This window comes from Panulirus ornatus, chromosome 30 (assembly GCF_036320965.1).
Source record: "Panulirus ornatus isolate Po-2019 chromosome 30, ASM3632096v1, whole genome shotgun sequence".
Classification (NCBI taxonomy): Eukaryota; Metazoa; Arthropoda; class Malacostraca; order Decapoda; family Palinuridae; genus Panulirus; species Panulirus ornatus.
Genome location: NC_092253.1, coordinates 18,440,630 through 18,452,384, shown reverse-complemented (window position 1 = coordinate 18,452,384; position 11,755 = coordinate 18,440,630). Strand labels below are relative to the sequence as shown.

Below are 11,755 nucleotides of genomic sequence, written 5' to 3'. Positions count from 1 at the left end.
GGGGGAGTGTGACCTGGTCAGCGCGGGAGTGTGACCTGGTCGGCGGGGGAGTGTGACCTGGTCAGCGGGGGAGTGTGACCTGGTCAGCGGGGGAGTGTGACCTGGTCAGCGGGGGAGTGTGACCTGGTCAGCGCGGGAGTGTGACCTGGTCAGCGGGGGTGTGTGACCTGGTCAGCGCGGGGAGTGTGACCTGGTCAGCGTGGGAGTGTGACCTGGTCAGCGCGGGAGTGTGACCTGGTCAGCGGGGGAGTGTGACCTGGTCAGCGCGGGAGTGTGACCTGGTCAGCGGATGCGGGACCTGGTCAGCGGATGTGTGACCTGGTCAGCGCGGGAGTGTGACCTGGTCAGTGGATGTGTGGTCAATATGTCTTTGAAAGACAATAGAGTCAAGAAAAGCTCAATACTTTGGAAATCAAAGTTTGTTGAAGGTAAATTTTGTTGTTTATAAGCAAGTGATAGTAATGGATTTATAATTGTCATTATTATATACAATTACTTAAATACCAGGAAGAGTCAGGTAAATGTGACTCAGCCTTGAACACACTGTCACTTGTATTTATTATTCACACAAAATTAGTTGAACTTTCGCCCGCAGGACACGTAGACATATGTGTACCTTAATAATATCATAATGGGTCTTTCCGTCAAGAACATAATGAGTTTGTAATGTTGAATAATGTTAAATCTATGGCACACCTGGCGGGTCCCAGCTGGTCGCTAAGGCAGGAGCTGTGGGTTGCGACCTTTGGCATTTAAACACCCTCCCCTAAGGTGCCACTTCTCGCCAGACGTTCATCAACAAAGTATAATAAGAGCCAGGTTATAAAGTGTAATACCATGAAAGGTGAATATATAATATTCATGATGATAAACGAAATATATACAAGTAATAACGAAGCTATAAAGCTCCTTGATAACTTCTATACAGGAAGAAGCACATACCTAGTTCTTTAAGACGTCTGTAACTTTTACTCTTGCACCTAACATTTCAGAGAGCCAATGAGAATTCTCATAGTCTGTAATCTTGCTTCTCATTGATCAAATCAATGAGTGACGACAACGATGTCGTCATCTCGAAGTGGACCAGACATGGTGACTTCAATGCCAGTACCAAAACTAGTCAGTCGGGCTGTAGACAGTGTTGTGAAAGGTACGCACTATAAAACTCTTCACAAACTCTGTGTTGTACTGGAACCATTAAGCGTCAAGTGAATCCGTGAACTACTTATTCTCCGTTAGAGAAGACCGTAAGATTAGCTGAGCTGTTCAGTGTAGAGGGAAAGTGATCAATTGTCCATCAGTGAGGAGTGAGGAGTGGGAGCTGCACCTGAAGGCCAGCTACCACGGGCGGGCCCGGTTCCTGCAGCAGCCATGGTGGTAAGTCTTGGTGGTGGGTCGTCGGGCCTGACCCAACCCACTCACTGCCCACCACTTTATTACTCACACATGGTTGGCCTTGTTAACACTACCTCATCAAACTATAACCTTATTATAATATTACGAGTGACACATGGTTAGGTTTTTTAACAATACCTCATCAAACTATAACCTTGTTGTAATATTACATTAACAATACCTCATCAAACTATAACCTTGTTATAATATTACATTAACAATACCTCATCAAACTATAACCTTGTTATAATATTACATTAACAATACCTCATCAAACTATAACCTTGTTATAATATTACATCAACAATACTTTATCAAACTATAATCTTGATATAATATTACATTAACAATACGTCAACAAACTATAACCTTATTACATTAACAATACCTCAACAAACTATAACCTTGTTATTACATTAACAATACCTCAACAAACTATAATCTTGTTATAATATTACATTAACAATACCTTAACTATAATCTTTTTATAATATTACATTAACAATACTTCATCAGACTTAACAATACTTCATCAGACTATAACCTTGTTATATTATAATCTACATTTTGATTACATTAGTATTAGATACATTATTTACGTACTTCGTCATTGTTAGATTAACATGTTTGCTTCATGTTTCACTTATTACCTACAGTATATGTGCTACTGTATGACGAGACACATGCACTCGTGGGGCCCAACCTAGTGTGTGTGTGTGTGTGTGTGTGTGTGTGTGTGTGTGTGTGTAATAATTATAACGATATTTGTATTATTATTATTATTCTTACCCGACGTTGCTTAGGCTAAATTTAACACCGTCGTGGCTATGTTACATCATAGTAAAAATGAAGAGTTTGATGATGACCCGTATACTGACGATGGTCCGTATATTGATGATGACCCGTATACTGACGATGGTCCGTATATTGATGATGACCCGTATACTGACGATGGTCCGTATATAGATGATGACCCGTATACTGATGATGGTCCGTATATTGATGATGACCCGTATACTGACGCTGGTCTGTATATTGATGATGACCCGTATACTGACGATGGTCCCCCACCATAGTAGCCTGCCTTAGTATGGAAACGTATTGCGGGGATAAACTGGTTGTCGGCAAAATAATGTTTGACCCACTGGTCGGCTAGATAACCACAGTGAGTTATTTGGCTCTTGGTAAATAGACGTGTTCATACGTACGCTTATGTAAATATACGTGTTCATATGTACGCTTATGTAAATATACGTGTCCATATGTACGCTTATGTAAGTATACGTGTTCATATGTACGCTTATGTAAATATACGTGTTCATATGTACACTTATGTAAATATACGTGTCCATATGTACGCTTATGTAAGTATACGTGTTCATATGTACGCTTATGTAAATATACGTGTTCATATGTACGCTTATGTAAATATACGTGTTCATATGTACGCTTATGTAAATAAACGTGTTCATATGTACGCTTATGTAAATATACGTGTTCATATGTACGCTTATGTAAATATACGTGTTCATATGTACGCTTATGTAAGTATACGTGTTCATATGTACGCTTATGTAAATAAACGTGTTCATATGTACGCTTATGTAAATAAACGTGTTCATATGTACGCTTTTGTGAGTGAGTGCGTGCGTATGCTTGTGTGTGTTTGTTTTCAAGGCGTGTGTTATATGAATGTAGTATAGGGTATATGAGAGGATAATTTAGTGTCAGTCAATATAATTTAGTGTCAGTCAATATAATTTAGTGTCAGTCAATATAATTCAGTGTCAGTCAATATAATTCAGTGTCAGTCAATATAATTCAGTGTCAGTCAATATGACAGTCAGTAGTTAAGGCAGTGTTGTTAGAGACGTGTTTTCGGCCATGGACGCTAAAGTGTGTGTGTGCATGTGTGTGTGTGTGTGTGTGTGGGGGGCGCTCATGATGAGTGAAGAGAGACTGACGAAGATGGATGATGTGTCAGGTGAGCCCAGATGGAAGCAGTGAAGATGTGTGGGATGATGTATGATACCTGCTGACCACCGAGGGCCGGGCTGGCCAACAGTGTAGTCATCATTCATGTAGTAACACTAGGAGTTACTGCCATGAACAACACGAACGGATCTATCTCAGTAAAAAAAGAAAATATATTTTGATTTTTCTACTATTTTGGATAAGGGACAATTGAACAATGTTTGTCCCAATGTTTTTTTTTTTTTCATTTTCTCCAAAAGAAGGAACAGAGGGGGCCAGGTGAGGATATTCCAAAAAAGGCCCAGTCCTCTGTTCTTAACGCTACCTCGCTAACGCGGGAAATGGCGAGTAGTTTGAAAGAAAAAAGAAATATATATATATATATATATATATATATATATATATATATATATATATATATATATATATATATATATATATATATAAGGCGACTAGAGGGGACGGGAGCGGGGGGCCAGACATCCTCCCCTCCTTGTATTTTAGCTTTCTAAAATGGGAAACAGAAGAAGGAGTCACGCGGGGAGTGCTCATCCTCCTCGAAGGCTCAGATTGGGGTGTCTGAATGTGTGTGGATGTAAGCAGGATGTGAAAAAAGGAGAGCTAGGTAGTATGTTTGAGGAAAGGAACCTGGATGTTTTGGCTCTAAGTGAAACGAAGCTCAAGGGTAAAGGGGAAGAGTGGTTTGGGAATGTCTTGGGAGTAAAGTCAGGGGTTAGTGGGAGGACAAGAGCAAAGGAAGGAGTAGCACTACTCCTGAAACAGGAATTGTGGGAGCATGTGATAGAATGTAAGAAAGTAAATTCTAGATTAATATGGGTAAAACTGAAAGTTGATGCAGAGAGATGGGTGATTATTGGTGCATATGCACCTGGGCATGAGAAGAAAGATCATGAGAGGCAAGTGTTTTGGGAGCAGCTGAATGAGTGTGTTAGTGGTTTTGATGCACAAGACCGGGTTATAGTGATGGGTGATTTCAATGCAAAGGTGAGTCATGTGGCAGTTGAGGGAATAATTGGTATACATGGGGTGTTCAGTGTTGTAAATGGAAATGGTGAAGAGCTTGTAGACTTATGTGCTGAAAAAGGCCTGGTGATTGGGAATACCTGGTTTAAAAAGCGAGATATACATAAGTGTACGTATGTAAGTAGGAGAGATGTCCAGAGAGCGTTATTGGATTACGTGTTAATTGACAGGCGCGCGAAAGAGAGACTTATGGATGTTAATGTGCTGAGAGGTGCAACTGGAGGGATGTCTGATCATTATCTTGGGAAGGAGACTTGTGTGAGGAAGTACCAGGAGAGAATGAATACAGAATGGAAAAAGTTGAGAACAAAGGAGGTAAGGGGAGTGGGGTAGGAATGGGATGTATTTAGGGAAGCAGTAATGGCTTGCACAAAAGATGCCTGTGGCATGAGAAGCGTGGGAGGTGGGTTGATTAGAAAGGGTAGTGAGTGGTGGGATGAAGAAGTAAGATTATTAGTGAAAGAGAAGAGAGAGGTATTTGGACGATTTTTGCAGGGAAAAAATGCAAATGAGTGGGAGATGTATGAAAGAAAGAGGCTGGAGGTCAAGAGAAAGGTGCAAGAGGTGAAAAAGAGGGCAAATGAGAGTTGGGGTGAGAGAGTATCATTAAATTTTAGGGAGAATAAAAAGATGTTCTGGAAGGAGGTAAATAAAGTGCGTAAGACAAGGGAGCAAATGGGAACTTCAGTGAAGGGGGCTAATGGGGAGGTTATAACAAGTAGTGGTGATGTGAGAAGGAGAAGGAGTGAGTATTTTGAAGGTTTGTTGAATGTGTTTGATGATAGAGTGGCAGATATAGGGTGTTTTGGTTGAGGTGGTGTGCAAAGTGAGAGGGTTAGGGAAAATGATTTGGTAAACAGAGAAGAGGTAGTAAAAGCTTTGCGGAAGATGAAAGCCGGCAAGGCAGCAGGTTTGGATGGTACTGCAGTGGAATTTATTAAAAAACGGGGTGACTGTATTGTTGACTGGTTGGTAAGGTTATTTAATGGTGAGGTGCCTGAGGATTGGCGGAATGCTTGCAAAGTGCCATTGTTCAAAGGCAAAGGGGATAAGAGTGAGTGCTCAAATTACAGAGGTATAAGTCTGTTAAGTATTCCTGGTAAATTATATGGGAGAGTATTGATTGAGAGGATGAAGGCATGTACAGAGCATCAGATTGGGGAAGAGCAGTGTGGTTTCAGAAGTGGTGTTTGCTTTGAAGAGTGTATGTGAGAAATACTTAGAAAAGCAAATGGATTTGTATGTAGCATTTATGGATCTGGAGAAGGCATATGATAGAGTTGATAGGGATGCTCTGTGGAAGGTACTAAGAGTATATGGTGTGGGAGGCAAGTTGTTAGAAGCAGTGAAAAGTTTTTATCAAGGATGTAAGGCATGTGTACGTGTAGGAAGAGAGGAAAGTGATTGGTTCTCAGTGAATGTGGGTTTGCGGCAGGGGTGTGTGATGTCTCCATGGTTGTTTAATTTGTTTATGGATGGGGTTGTTAGGGAGGTGAATGCAAGAGTTTTTAAAAGAGGGGCAAGTATGCAGTCTGTTCGGAATGAGAGAGCTTGGGAAGTGAGTCAGTTGTTGTTCGCTGATGATACAGCGTTGGTGGCTGATTCATGTGAGAAACTGCAGAAGCTGGTGACTGAGTTTGGTAAAGTGTGTGAAAGAAGAAAGTTAAGAGTAAATGTGAATAAGAGCAAGGTTATTAGGTACAGTAGGGTTGAGGGTCAAGTCAATTGGGTGGTAAGTTTGAATGGAGAAAAACTGGAGGAAGTAAAGTGTTTTAGATATCTGGGAGTGGATCTGGCAGCGGATGGAACCATGGAAGCGGAAGTGAATCATAGGGTGGGTTAGGGGGCGAAAATCCTGGGAGCCTTGAAGAATGTTTGGAAGTCGAGAACATTATCTCGGAAAGCAAAAATGAGTATGTTTGAAGGAATAGTGGTTCCAACAATGTTGTATGGTTGCGAGGCTTGGGCTATGGATAGAGTTGTGCGCAGGAGGGTGGATATGCTGGAAATGAGAAGTTTGAGGACAATATGTTGTGTGAGGTGGTTTGATCGAGTAAGTAATGTAAGGGTAAGAGAGATGTGTGGAAATAAAAAGAGCGTGGTTGAGAGAGCAGGAGAGGGTGTTTTGAAACGGTTTAGGCACATGGAGAGAATGAGTGAGGAAAGATTGACCAAGAGGATATATGTGTCGGAGGTGGAGGGAACGAGAAGTGGGAGATCAAATTGGAGATGGAAAGATGGAGTGAAAAAGATTTTGTGTGATCGGGGCCAGAACATGCAGGAGGGTGAAAGGAGGGCAAGGAATAGAGTGAATTGGATCGATGTGGTATACCGTGGTGGACGTGCTGTCAATGGATTGAATCAGGGCATGTGAGGCGTCTGGGGTAAACCATGGAAAGTTGTGTGGGGCCTGGATGTGGAAAAGGAGCTGTGGTTTCGGGCATTATTACATGACAGCTAGAGACTGAGTGTTGTCTTTTCCTAGCGCTACCTCGCACACATGAGGGAGAGGGGGATGTTATTCCATGTGTGGCGAGGTGGCGATGGGAACAAATAGGGGCAGACAGTATGAATTATGTACATGTGTATGTATGTATATGTCTGTGTGTATATATATATATATATATATATATATATATATATATATATATATATATATATATATATATATATATGTGTGTACATTGAATTGTATAGGTATGTATATTTGCGTGTATGGACGTGTATGTATATACATGTGTATTGGGGTGGGTTGGGCCATTTCTTTCGTCTGTTTCCTTGCGCTACCTCGCAAACGCGGGAGACAGCGACAGAGCAAAATAATAATAATAATAATAATATATATATATATATATATATATATATATATGTATATATATATATATATATATATATATTATCCCTGGGGATAGGGGATTAAGAATACTTCCCACGTATTCCCTGCGTGTCGTAGAAGGCGACTAAAAGGGGAGGGAGCGGGGGGCTGGAAATCCTCCCCTCTCATTTTTTTTTTTTTCCAAAAGAAGGAACAGAGGGGGCCAGGTGAGGATATTCCAAAAAAGGCCCAGTCCTCTGTTCTTAACGCTACCTCGCTAACGCGGGAAATGGCGAATAGTTAAAAAAAAAAATATATATATATATATATATATATATATATATATATATATATATATATATATATATATGTCTATTTTTTTTCTTTTTTTTTTTTTTTTTTTTTTTTTTTTTTGCTTTGTCGCTGTCTCTTACGTTTGCGAGGTAGCGCAAGGAAACAGACGAAAGAAATGGCCCAACCCACCCCCATACACATGCACATACATACATCCACACACGCAAATATACATACCTACACAGCTTTCCATGGTTTAACCCAGACGCTTCACATGCCCTAATTCAATCCACTGACAGCGCGTCAACCCCGGTATACCACATCGATCCAATTCACTCTATTCCTTGCCCTCCTTTCACCCTCCTGCATGTTTAGGCCCCGATCACACTCCATCTCCAATTTGATCTCCCACTTCTCCTCGTTCCCTCCACCTCCGACACATATATCCTCTTGGTCAATCTTTCCTCACTCATTCTCTCCATGTGCCCAGACCATTTCAAAACACCCTCTTCTGCTCTCTCAACCACGCTCTTTTTATTTCCACACATCTCTCTTACCCTTACCTTACTTACTCGATCAAACCACCTCACACCACACATTGTCCTCAAACATCTCATTTCCAGCACATCCATCCTCCTGCGCACAACTCTATCCATAGCCCACGCCTCGCAACCATACACCATTGTTGGAACCACTATTCCTTCAAACATACCCATTTTTGCTTTCCGAGATAATGTTCTCCACTTCCACACATTCTTCAAGGCTCCCAGGATTTTCGCCCCCTCCCCCACCCTATGATCCACTTCCGCTTCCATGGTTCCATTCGCTGCCAGATCCACTCCCAGATATCTAAAACACTTTACTTCCTCCAGTTTTTCTCCATTCAAACTTACCTCCCAGTTGACTTGATCCTCAACCCTACTGTACCTAATAACCTTGCTCTTATTCACATTTACTCTTTATTTTCTTCTTTCACACACTTTACCAAACTTAGTCACCAGCTTCTGCAGTTTCTCACATGAATCAGCCACCAGCGCTGTATCATCAGCGAACAACAACTGACTCACTTCCCAAGCTCTCTCATCCCCAACAGACTTCATACTTGCCCCTCTTTCCAAAACTCTTGCATTCACCTCCCTAACAACCCCATCCATAAACAAATTAAACTACCATGGAGACATCACACATCCCTGCCGCAAACCTACATTCACTGAGAACCAATCACTTTCCTCTCTTCCTACACGTACACATGCCTTACATCCTCGATAAAAACTTTTCACTGCTTCTAACAACTTGCCTCCCACACCATATATTCTTAAAACCTTCCACAGAGCATCTCTATCAACTCTATCATATGCCTTCTCCAGATCCATAAATGCTACATACAAATCCATTTGCTTTTCTAAGTATTTCTCACATACATTCTTCAAAGCAAACACCTGATCCACACATCCTCTACCACTTCTGAAACCACACTGCTCTTCCCCAATCTGATGCTCTGTACATGCTTTCACCCTCTCAATCAATACCCTCCCATATAATTTACCAGGAATACTCAACAAACTTATGCCTCTGTAATTTGAGCACTCACTCTTATCCCCTTTGCCTTTGTGCAATGGCACTATGCACGCATTCCGCCAATCCTCAGGCATCTCACCATGAGTCATACATACATTAAATAACCTTACCAACCAGTCAATAATACAGTCACCCCCTTTTTTGATAAATTCCACTGCAATACCATCCATATATATATATATATATATATATATATATATATATATATATATATATATATATATATATATATATATTTATATATGTATTATCCCTGGGGATAGGGGGGAAAGAATGCTTCCCACGTATTCCCTGCGTGCCGTAGAAGGCGACTAAAAGGGGAGGGAGCGGGGGGCTGGAAATCCTACCCTCTCTATTTTTTTTTTTTTTGATTTTTCCAAAAGAAGGAACAGAGAAGGGGGCCAGGTGAGGATATTCCCCCAAAGGCCCAGTCCTCTGTTCTTAACGCTACCTCGCTAATGCGGGAAATGGCGAATAGTTTAGAAATATATATATATATATATATATATATATATATATATATATATATATATATATATATATATATATATATATATATATACATAGATCATTATTACGTGGTCAAGTTGGAGACAGTGGGCGCAGCAGGTGAGGGCGTGGCCATGTAGCCAAGGTCTGGTGTGGGTGTCGGAGAGAGTGGTACACACACCTCCAGTGGTATCCTATGACAGTGGTATCTGCACAGCCACTCCACCTCACTCTTCATCCCACTTAAGCGAGTCTTCTTGGTTCAGTCACTGCAGTGGTATAACTGAGAGAGAGAGAGAGAGAGAGAGAGAGAGAGAGAGAGAGAGAGAGAGAGAGAGAGAGAGAGAGAGAGAGATGCGCACACGTCAACAACAACAACAATGTTGTGTTGTACCAGGTTAGGTAACAGAGGACAGACAACAACGGTTGTGGTGCGCGGGTCAGGTGAGGAAGAGGTCAAGTAAGGTTGGAAGGAGGTCGAGTCATACGAGTCAGGTCAGCAGAGGTGGTGGATGGATGGATGGATGGATGGTAGGAGGCGTCACGTCCCGGGAGCACGAGTGCCTGCCTAGCTGCTGCTGGTGGTGGTGGATGTCTCCACCCTGACGCGTCCTGCCCACGATCAAACGTCACATCTACTGACGAAGGAGTCGACCTTAAGGGTGGCTGAAGTCGCCACAGGGTCAACACCCGAGCAGGGTACAGGAGTGTTGTGTTGTGGTAACTGAGGTCATACCCGGCTATATGATTAAGGCCAGAGAGGTCACCTCTTATCACCTACGATAGATAATCCCAAAGAGGCCAGAGAGGTCACCTCTTGTCACCCACGATAGATAATCCCTAAGGGGAATTAAGAGACGTGGATGGCGGCTGTCGCAAGTGTGGCATGACCTGCTGCAGGTGACCTCGTACGCTACCCGGGGTCACCTGCCACCACCCAGTGTGGCATGACCTGCTGCAGGTGACCTCGTACGCTGCCCGAGGTCACCTGCCACCCAGTCAACATTAAGGTGACACTTGTAGAGCCACAGTGACCTGGCTACACAACCAGACCATCTTAGTGTTATCATGCACAACACAACCACCTCCAGACCTTCCAGGATGGCCTCCAGGAGGACCTCCAGGAGGACCTCCAGGAGGACCTTCAGGCCTGGCAGGATGAGCTCCACCTGCAGCACCAGGGTTGACCACCTTTACCTAGCTACACCTGCAACACCAGTGTTGACCACCTTTACCTAGCTACACCTGCAACACACCGCATATTTCTTTATAATTTCATATAAGAGAGCGTATACCTCGTTAGTCATATATGCCACACTTTACATTCTTCATTGATGCACGACTTTACATAGGTTGACGGTGTTATATACGACACTGTACATATATACATTGTTAATGTTACCTACCCTACTGTATGTCCCTTGTGTATATAATTTTCTACAGTTTATATACCTCGTGAGCATTTCATGCCACACAGTATATATGAATATATATAGGTGTTTGCTTTGAAGAATGTATGTGAGAAATACTTAGAAAAGCAAATGGATTTGTTTGTAGCATTTATGGATCTGGAGAAGGCATATGATAGGGTTGATAGAGATGCTCTGTGGAAGGTATTAAGAATATATGGTGTGGGAGGCAAGTTGTTAGAAGCAGTGAAAAGTTTTTATCGAGGATGTAAGGCATGTGTACGTGTAGGAAGAGAGGAAAGTGATTGGTTCTCAGTGAATGTAGGTTTGCGGCAGGGGTGTGTGATGTCTCCATGGTTGTTTAATTTGTTTATGGATGGGGTTGTTAGGGACGTGAATGCAAGAGTTTTGGAAAGAGGGGCAAGTATGAAGTCTGTTGGGGATGAGAGAGCTTGGGAAGTGAGTCAGTTGTTGTTCGCTGATGATACAGCGCTGGTGGCTGATTCATGTGAGAAACTGCAGAAGCTGGTGACTGAGTTTGGTAAAGTGTGTGAAAGAAGAAAGTTAAGAGTAAATGTGAATAAGAGCAAGGTTATTAGGTACAGTAGGGTTGAGGGTCAAGTCAATTGGGAGGTAAGTTTGAATGGAGAAAAACTGGAGGAAGTAAAGTGTTTTAGATATCTGGGAGCGGATCTGGCAGCGGATGGAACCATGGAAGCGGAAGTGGATCATAGGGTGGGGGAGGGGGCGAAAATTC

General features: G+C 42.2%; 1 protein-coding gene across 1 annotated transcript in view; it reads left to right on the top strand.

Annotated features, from left to right (window-relative positions):
- Nucleotides 1-1,127: 1,127 nt before the first annotated feature.
- LOC139758435 (uncharacterized) overlaps nt 1,128-11,755 on the top strand; it is a 36,782-nt gene continuing 26,154 nt past the window's right edge. The window contains exon 1 of the mRNA XM_071679839.1: nt 1,128-1,377. The gene's annotated coding sequence lies outside the window, so the exon portion shown is untranslated. The remainder of the gene's footprint in view (nt 1,378-11,755) is intronic.